This window comes from Chenopodium quinoa, unplaced genomic scaffold (genome assembly GCF_001683475.1).
Source record: "Chenopodium quinoa cultivar QQ74 unplaced genomic scaffold, ASM168347v1, whole genome shotgun sequence".
Classification (NCBI taxonomy): Eukaryota; Viridiplantae; Streptophyta; class Magnoliopsida; order Caryophyllales; family Amaranthaceae; genus Chenopodium; species Chenopodium quinoa.
The window spans coordinates 439,287-449,743 of NW_018744249.1; positions in this window are offsets into that span (position 1 = coordinate 439,287).

Below are 10,457 nucleotides of genomic sequence, written 5' to 3' on the forward strand. Positions count from 1 at the left end.
ACATTTAGTAAAAAAAAAAAAAAAACTATGAACACGTATAAAAAAAAGAATGAACATTTAGTAATAAAAAATTAACATTTAGTAATAAAAAGTGAACACGTAAAAAAGAAATATGAACACTTAGTTTATTAAATATGAACATTTATCATACAATCATAGACTTGCTGGACCTTACCTAATAAAATGAACATTTCATAAAAATATATGAGCTCATTAAATAAAATGAACACGTACAAAAATGAACACGTCAAAAAAATAATGAATATTTAGTATTTTAAAAATGAACATGATTTTCACATATTTATATAAGTTTAAATTCATTGTACAAAATTATTAATGAAAAATAAATATAAAATAAATTGTTTAAATATGTTCATTTTTTATGTACTGAATGTTCATTTTTAGTGTACAAAATGTTCATTTTTAAAGTACTATGTATTCATTTTTTTTTTATCGAAACTATACACAAATTCGATTGTAATTGCTTTAACACTAAAAATTTGAAAATCCACTTAAATCTAATATTGGTTCATCATAGAGAAAATAATTATCAATTTTTAACATGATAGATTAGGAATCAAAAGAATACAAAAAAAAAAAAAAAAAAAAGAGAGAGAGAGAGAGGGAGGGAGAGAGGGAGAGAAAGAGAGAGAGAGAGAGAGAGGAGAGAAAATTACTACAATTAATTGATATTTATTACATACTCCAAATTTACAAAATACACAAAATTATATATGAAATATCAATAAAAAAATCTAGAAAATATAACCTAATTAAACTAAATTATAAATCAATAACATAAACTAACTTGAATTAACACTCTCTTCAAGAATACCAATTAAATTCATCACGAAATCAACGAAATTATAGAAAATAGAGGAGAGAGATAAAGTTTAAAGAAGATGACAATGTCAAAAACAGAGGAGAGATAAATCTTCAAACAAAATTAGGAATCAAGGAAAAAATTAGAAAAAGAGGGAATGAAACATATACATGAGAAATAAGGAGGAAGAAGATTGAACAAGGAAGGAGTCAAGGAGAAAAAGTAGTATATGGTACGGGATATGTGTGTTTTTGTATATAAATAGTAATTGTGGTGCAGCTAGCTTAGATGCACTACGGTGCATCTAAGAATTTGCCGAGACCATAATAGAGGAACCTCGCCTTCTTAGGTTATTAACTCAATATTTGGGCTCCAAATGATGAATGTTTTCATTTTCTTGTTTAGTAGTAGGAAGAACATGACCTTTCTCCAAACTAATTGGAAATCCATTCTACAAACAATATGATGGCGTGCATGATTCACTTGTATACCACTCGGAGAGAAGGCAAAATCCATTTTGGATTTAGAATTACCCTCAAGAACAACATGATGACTTGCTTTTATGCAACTTGTCACTCTCTTGAACTGAATTTAGGCATTCTCGAAGATTGAATACAATCGTGTTCTCTTCATTTTTTAATAACTTTTTAGATAGCTTCTCGTGTGATAGAAGGCTAGTTCAAAGACCGGCTGGGATAATATTTGGATCACAACAACCTTTTGACAACAAAAAAATAAAACTTTTTACTAAACCCAAGTTTTTTACCACTGGTATATAGGCGCACTACACTGCCAAGCTCATCGCGTTTCACTAAACCTTTGAGGCAGTATACGCAGACAAGAACAACACTACGACCATGCCAAAAGAGGTGCATGTATCAAGTTATCGGAATTAACTTTGAAGCTTCTCACCGCGGACACACCACCATGTGCTGATAAGGGAGTAATTGAATGATTGTTGCAAATGATTGTGTTGGAGGGAAATTTTGTTAGCCATTTCCTTTTTTTCGTTTTCCTAGTTTGTTACAAAGTTGTTTTATTGTTTGAGTTTGTTACAGCCGAGCTGGTATAAAAGATTAGTGGTTATAATAATCAAGGCATAATGATAATTACAAATCTTAATTCTCTCTCTCTCTCTCCAAATCTCTTTCTTCTTCCTCTCTTCTTCTATATTTCCTCCATTTCTCTATTCTGCTCCTGAGTTTTACTTGATTATTTCAATAGCTCATTCAGCTACCTAAACCTCCCTTATTAGTGGTATCAAAGCCACCGTTGCTCTCTCTGTGTTTGAACATTCTGGCACCAACAGTTACCAGTCGGGTGACGAAAATGGAAGCTCATCTGCAGGCATTGGAAAATAGGCTTGACGCTCAAAATCTAGCTTCAACTCAGAAGTTCGAGGCCCTAATGCAAATGATGCAATCACTTAAGGACAATATGGCAGAAGCTAGGACACCTAAGGATCGATTCAATCAACCTAAATTGGGGTATATAACTAAACTTGAGTTTCTTAAATGTGATGGTAGTAACCCTAGGTTGTGGATTAAGAAATGTTGCAAGTATTTTACTCTTTGTAAGAGTCCAAATGAGTAGACTTAGCATCACTTAACATGATTGCTAAAGCTGAAAATTGGGTATCTGGCTATTTCTCTACTAGATCTACAGTAGATTGGAACGATTTTGTTATTGATATAAATGGAAGATTTAAGGATGAAGTAGGTGTAAATGTGTTGGAGGAATTTAATAAATTGCAGCAAATTGGTAATATTGAGTCTTATATAGATGAGTTTGAGAATTTGAAAGCTATTATGTTGCAAAATAGCTATGCCTTGCTTGAGAAGTATTTGCTGGAAAGTTTTGTTGGGGGTCTTAAGCGTGAAACAAACCATTTGTTAGAGCCTTTAAACCTCAAACTGTAATGGCTGCATTAGAATATGCTAGATTGCAGGATGAGTCAATTGCTGAAACTCTCCAAAATCTGTGAAACCATTTACAGCTAAACTTTACCAGAACCCTTTGACAACTTGCACTATGTTTGGATAACAATAATGAAAGGAAAGGGAGGAGAAGGAAAAAGAGGGAAGGTAAAGGGAGGTGAGGGGAGGGAGAAGGAGACCTTCCATTTTCCTTCCAAATCTCTCCAACAATGGAGGGATTTGATTTATTAAAAGTGGAAGGAAAATGGATCCTTCTAATTCCCTCCCCTTCCCTCCTTGCATTAGATATCCAAACAAGAGAGGATGCATCCCTCCATTTCTCTTCTCTTCCTTTCCCTCCATTTATGTCTATCCAAACATAGTTTTATTCTTCGAAACCACCCCTACTTCCCACACCACCAATTAAACCTCTCACCCTTCCTGCACCAAACACTAAACCCTTTTAGAAAACACCCTACTCAAAAACAAAATATGTACCTGCTGATGTGAGAGCTAGTAAAATTGCTAAGGGTCTGTACTACTATTGTGATGCTCCTTATAATAGGAATCATAAATGCCAGTTTAAGGAACCACAACTGTTTACGGTTAAGATTCCAGGGCTGGATGAGATAGATGTTGCTGTGATCCAGTTAGAAGAGCTGGATGAGGATATCACTCAGGATCCTTGTATTTCTCTAAATGCCTTAACAAGAAGTCAAAATTTTCATACTATGAGGGTGAAAGCTCTAGCTAAAGCAGTGTAGGGTTTCGTAGTGACCCGGCACTACGCGGAAGGAAACCCACCAAGACCCGCCACTTAATTAAAAAAATTAACAAGCATATTAAACTTAATCAAACAAGATTAAGAAGAAGAATTATACCTTTGACGCGTGCTTCTCTCCCAAAGAGCTCTTACTTCAAAATCCCAAAAAGACGAGATCTCCGACGGATCATACCCTCGACTCGACCCGAGCGTCCTAAGTCTTGAAGGTTAGTCAAGACCCGGACAAAATAACTATGTGTTTTACGAATCAAAGGTTTACTCTTTCTTAGAGTTGCCTTTTTAATTCCACTCAAGGTTGTATTCTCAAAATCCCAACCAAGTGGGTATTTATAGAGAATGGGGACTTGAAACCCCTTTTCATGATCAATGTGGGATCATGTGCAATTGCAATAATTTATTTAATTCTAAAATAAATAATTAGGCAAAAGCAATCACAAGGCAACAAGTGGCAAGAGGAAGAATGGGTTAGGTGAGGACCATATCCCATGGGGGGACCATTGCCTTGCTCCCCAAGGGAAGCTTGGAGGCTTTGGTCCCCACCTCTCCTAAACCGCCACTCACAAGGCAGCTGGGCTGGCTGCCACCTGGTGCTGCCAGCACGCACATCCACCTAGCATGCCTGGCTGGCACAACACGCATCTCCCAGCCCAGCACTTGCGTGCTGCTAGCGAGTCACGCCTTGTGCTGCCTTGCTATCGCAGGCACACGCACATGCATGCGTGGTGCTGCTGCCTTGCTATCGCAGGCACACGCACATGCATGGCTCTCGCATAGCCAGCATCACACGCATCATTGCTGCACCCTTCGCACATGCTCACACACCCAGCCAGCCAGCACCACTCGCCCATGCTCGCACATCTACTCACATCCAGGCCAGCACGCACTAGCGCTGTGCTTGGTGCGTGGCCTGCGATGGTGCCTAGCACACACGCAAGGCCAGTGTTGCCTGCCAGCTAGCTGTGCTTGGTGCGTGGCCTGCGATGGTGCCTAGCACACACGCAAGGCCGGTGCTACCTGCCAGCTTGCTGTGCTATGGTGCACACGCACACACACACACGCATGTGCCTAGCACTGCGATTGTGCTGTGCGTGGTGCTAGGGGGCTGCGACAGTGCCCACGCTTATGCACACGCACATGGGTGCTATGCTTGGTGCGACAGGGCTACGATGGTGCCTAGCATCATGATAGGGCTGCGATAGCGCCTAGGCATGATGCTAGGGCTTGCGATAGTGCCTAGCACACCATGGTGCGCCTAGCACACACATAGTGCGCCTAGGCTTGTGATGAGCTAGCCTAGCCTAGCTACGGCTACGCTCATACTTGTTGCTTGTGTTTTTTGCGACGCTCGATCTCGACGCCCTAGGCTCGGTATCCGACGTCTGTATTCGTAAAACTTTGCCGACTCATTAAATCCTTTCGGATTAATTCGTCGTCTCGGATCGGTGATTCGATTGGGTTCGACCCGAAGGGTTCAGTTAAGATTAAGCTGTAACATCAATTGTACATTGATATTACTGATCAGAAGCGGCCTCCACCTAGGCATTCCGATCACTTGACCTTACTGAAGAATTAGCTCCGTAATAATTTTGAACCCTCTATCGGAAGAATACACTTGTTGGAAGGACACCATTCCTTTCAATCTCCCACTTGTCTTTCCGGACAACTGTGCATATAGTGTATATCCCATTTCCTATGTCACTTAATGTTTCTTCGTGAACTATAAGGTAAGATTCTTTGTCATCCTTATTACGTTTAGAAGTGTTTCTCGATCTCCGAGTTCGACTGTCAATAAGCAGATGATTTCTAAAATCCATCTGAGCACGACCATGCATTTTCACAGTCTCGCTCTTCGACCGGCCTTGTCAACAACAAAACATTTTTCCTACTGTTAGTAGGGGGACAATCCAAGTCTTGTATTATAAGTTCTTCTTACTAAGAGGAAATAGTCTCCTGAGTGTTCCCGTTATGATCCCCAGTTACGGCAGACGTTTGGAAACATCAAAGAGTCTAGTACTCAAACAAGAAAACTTCACAGTACTCATGGTCGGAGGAAACAAGTTCCGATAGTCATAATGAGAAATGTACTTATGACAAAAATTTAAATTTTCTTAAAGTACTCTCATAGGTCTTATCCAGTACAGTTCCAAACTGCGCCTGTGCAAATGATTTATGACCGTCACGTCCTCGCAGCACAAGAAACGGTGCTGTAAATCATACTACACACTAATCTATGGCGGTCATCAATCGTCCATCTCTTAGATGACCTCGATTAGGGATAATTTTCAATTTAATATTCAATGTTCAATTAACAGGTGTTTCTTTATCCAAGACATGGTCTTGATACCCTGTTTTGAATATTTCCGTAAATCGAATGGACTCATTATTTAATTCTAAACCACAATTAAATAGTAATGGAGTGAATGATAATTTTGCACAAAAATTAATTACTCCATTAATGAATGGTTTTAATACAGTGTCTTACATTAAATATCCTATTTAATTAAAACACATGTACAGGGAATTTCAAAGCCAGTCTCCAACATGCTTGATTCCCATCGCCTCAATGTGCTTGTTGTGTTTCACTTGAGGCAGCGGTTTAGTCAAAGGATCGGCTACATTATCATCCGTGCCAATCTTACAAATTATGATTTCACCTTCGGATTTCCATTCCCTTATCATGTGAAATCGCTTTTTCACGTGTTTGACCTTCTGGTGCTCTCTCGGCTCCCTGGCCTGAGCGATAGCTCCATTGTTATCACAATAGAGGTCTATCGGCCCCTTGATTGAGGGTACAACACCAAGTTCGCTAATGAACTTGCGAATCCAAAGAGCTTCCTTGGCAGCTTTTGAAGTGGCCAAGTACTCGACTTTAGTTGTAGAGTCTGCAGTGGTGCTCTGCTTGGCACTCTTCCAGCTAAATGCTCCTCCATTCAGACATAATATGTACCCCGACTGTGACTTGAAGTCGTCTCTGTCAGTCTGGAAGCTAGTGTCAGTGTAACCTTCAACAACCAGTTCTTTGTGGCCTCCATACACCAGGAATTTATCCTTGTTCCTTTTCAGGTACTTAAGGATGTTCTTGGCCGCAGTCCAATGCGCCTCTCCTGGGTTTGATTGGTATCGACTCGTAGCACTCAGGGCATACGACACATCTGGCCTTGTACATATCATGACATACATGATCGATCCGATTAGCGAAGCATATGGGATCTTTTCATTCGTTCTCGCTCAACAGATTTCTGTGGACACTGTTTCTTGCTGAGAGTTACGCCATACGACATGGGTAAATGCCCTCTTTTGGCATTCTCCATGTGGAATCGAGCCAGTACATTATCAATGTAAGTACTTTGGCTTAATCCAATCATCCTCTTAGATCTATCCCGGAAGATCTTGATGCCCAATATGTACTGTGCCTCTCCTAAGTCCTTCATTGAAAAGCATTTTCCCAACCAGCCCTTTACGGACTCCAACAATTTTGTGCTGTTTCCAATGAGAAGTATGTCATCGACATACAGGAGTAGGAATGCAATATCACTCCCACTGACCTTCTTGTATACACAAGACTCATCTGGATTCTTGATAAAACCAAACTTGCTAATGGCTTCATCAAATCGCAGATTCCAACTTCTGCTGGCTTGCTTTAGTCCATAAATGGACTTCTTCAGCTTGCAAACCTTTCCAGCGTTGCCTGGATCGACAAAACCTTCTGGCTGTGTCATATACACAGTTTCTTCCAAAATTCCATTAAGGAAGGCGGTTTTGACATCCATTTGCCATATTTCGTAATCGTAATATGCAGCAATCGCTAGGATGATCCGGGCGGATTTTAGCATTGCAACTGGTGAAAAAGTTTCGTCATAGTCAATCCCGTGGACTTGTCTATAACCTTTTTCCACCAGTCTAGCTTTGTATATTGATACATTTCCATCCTTGTCTGTCTTCACTTTGAAGATCCATTTGCAACCAATGGGTGTATAACCCTCGGGAAAATTCACCAAGTCCAAGACTTGATTTTCAGACATGGAGTCCATCTCGGATTTCATGGCCTCTTGCCATTTTGCAGAGTCGGGGCTCGTCATAGCTTGCTTGTATGTCGCCGGCTCATCACCATCCATGACTAGGATGTCCTGATCATCGGTTAAGACGATACCAAGGTATCTGTCTGGTTGAGATTTTTGTCGTTGCGACCTACGAAGGGTAATCGGTTGAGCATTTACATTGTCTGTTTGATTCTGACCAATCTTCTTAGATGCTTCCAAAGTATCTAGATTGTCAGTTTTGTCAGGTTGACATTGTTGCTCGTCCTCTCGAACTTCGCCGAGTTCGATTTTCCTCCCACTTGTCATTTTGGAAAGGTGATCCTTCTCTAAAAAGACACCATCACGAGCAACAAACACTTTGTTCTCGGATTTATTGCAGAAGTAATAACCTCTGGTTTCTTTTGGATATCCCACAAAGAAACACTTATCCGATTTGGGGTGAAGTTTGTCCAAAATTAATCGCTTGACATATGCTTCGCATCCCCAAATCTTGAGAAAAGACAACCTATGAGGTTTCTTAGTCCATAATTCGTATGGAATCTTTTCAACAACTTTTGACGGAGCTCTATTCAGTGTTAGTGCTGCAGTTTGTAGTGCATGTCCCCAGAAAGAGATAAGGAGTTCACTAAGACCCATCATTGATCGAACCATGTCTAACAAGGTCCGATTCCTCCGTTCGGACACTCCGTTCCATTGAGGGCGTCTGAAAAGGTGTCAACTCTGAAAGAATGCCATTTTCTTTCAAGTGATCGTCGAATTCATGGCTCAAATATTCGCCACCTCGATCCGATTGAAGTGCTTTAATTTTCTTGCCAAGTTGATTTTCAACTTCTTTATGAAATTTTTTGAATTTCTCAAAGGATTCAGATTTATTCGACATTAAGTAGATATAGCCATATCTACTATAATCGTTGGTGAAAGTGATGAAATATCGGTAACCTTGTCTTGCGGGTGTGCTCATTGGTCCACATACATCCGTGTGTATTAGACCTATAAGTCACTTACCCTTTCTCCCAACTTGGAGAATGGTTGTTTTATCATCTTGCCTAATAAGCATCCTTCGCAATTTTCAACCGACTCTAAGTTGAATGAGTCAAGAACACCTTCTTGAAGAAGTTTCTTGATGCGTTTGATGTTAATATGGCCAAGACGACAATGCTACAAGTAGGTTTGATTCAACTCGATGGTCTTAGCTAGTGGTATCAACTTTTGTCTATTCTTATGTAAAAACCTGCAATTTAATTGAACATAAATTTGTAAGACAAACTTGAAACAACCATTGTCAAAGTCTTTCACTCAAAATTTCTAGGTGTCCAACACCGTGGATAATAATATGTTCAAAGGCATGATGAAAACTAGAATTAGTTTAATTACATTTCATAGACAAAATAGTGCATGCAAGCACGACCGAAAAACCATCTCGTCGTCTTCTTGCTCTTGCACCATCACTTGATAAGCTTCTCACTTGGTTCCTGAAAAGGCAACATTAAGTGAGTCATACTTGGTATCCAATACCTTATGATAAGCTTAATTCACAAGTGTTTAGGAAGATATCTGAGGTAGTCGGAGTGATCCCCTCTTCCTTGACGAGCATGCATTCCCTCTTGTAGTGGCCTTACATGCCACAATGGAAGCATCTCATCTTTGCCTTGACCTTCTTGAACGCCTTTTTGTCATTCCATAGGCGGTGGCTTGGCTAAGTAGTTGCACCACATCCTTGAGGGAGTGTGTCTCCTTTCCCGCAGCGATATGCACTCTAAGTTCATCATAGCCCGAGTGGAGTGAAGCAAGCAAGATATGCCCCGCCATCTCATCTTCTATCGAGATTCCGAGAAGCTGCATGTGTTTGAAGAGCCTAGTCATACCAAGCACATGAGGTCGGAGGGGCATATTGGGTCTCAATTTTGCATTGTAGACCTTGGTCCAAAGCCGTCGCCTTTCCTTAGCAAGACATCCCACGTTTGGTGGCTTTATCCTCATGTTTGAGAGTGACCTAGTCAAGTCAAACACGAGTCCATCAAAGTTTCCATTGTCACTCTTGGTGACTCTTACATTGACAACGTCCTCAAGTGCTTTGAGGAACATGTCCGGAAGGTAGGAGGAAAGAGTTTCCTTCCAATCTTCCGGGATGGAATTTGCCATGAGTCGTGAGACCCTTTTGCAATTTGAAGACCATTCTTCATGAGCCTCGTTGGTCATGATTCCCTTGGCAAAGAAGCTTGGAATGGGAGTATCAAGGGTATACTCCAAGGAACAATTTCGGAGAGTTCTCTTGAGTTCCTCCTCCCATTCCTTGAAGTTGACCAAGTTTAAGGAAAAGGCCAACTTCTCGGGGAGTTCCGGGCACATATGGTCGTTGTTTGAGTTACTTGCAGACATTGTTCTACAATTGAAAGAATTTGAAGTGAAAAACCATTCATACATCAATAAGTTGAAATTTAAAATGTTTATGCATATATTCAATCTTATTGAACATTTTATCCACGCATTTAAAAAATTGTCCCTTATGGGCGAGAATAAAATGATTCCGAGATCCCAAAGATCAAGAAATGGTTAAGCATGCTTTGGCTTGTCTTAATCATTAAATATCTTAAGGTAAGCAATCCAATTGCTAATAGCTCCAAGCTACCCTCGATTTGATAAAATGTCGCATCTAATGCATCCTTGACATTTTATCTCTTTCGCCACGACATCTAAGGACTCCTTACTGATATCGTTGAGCTTAACCAAGACAACTTGTATACCTAGTATACCTTACGTTCCTAGGGAAGTAGTGATGCCTCGCTTTGGCGTAGTCCATCACGTACGCGCATTAGTTCGGTAAGTGTTGTTCTTGGAACGACAAATTTTAGCTCAATGTTATTAAGGGACCTAGGGGTTTCTATGTTGGTTGA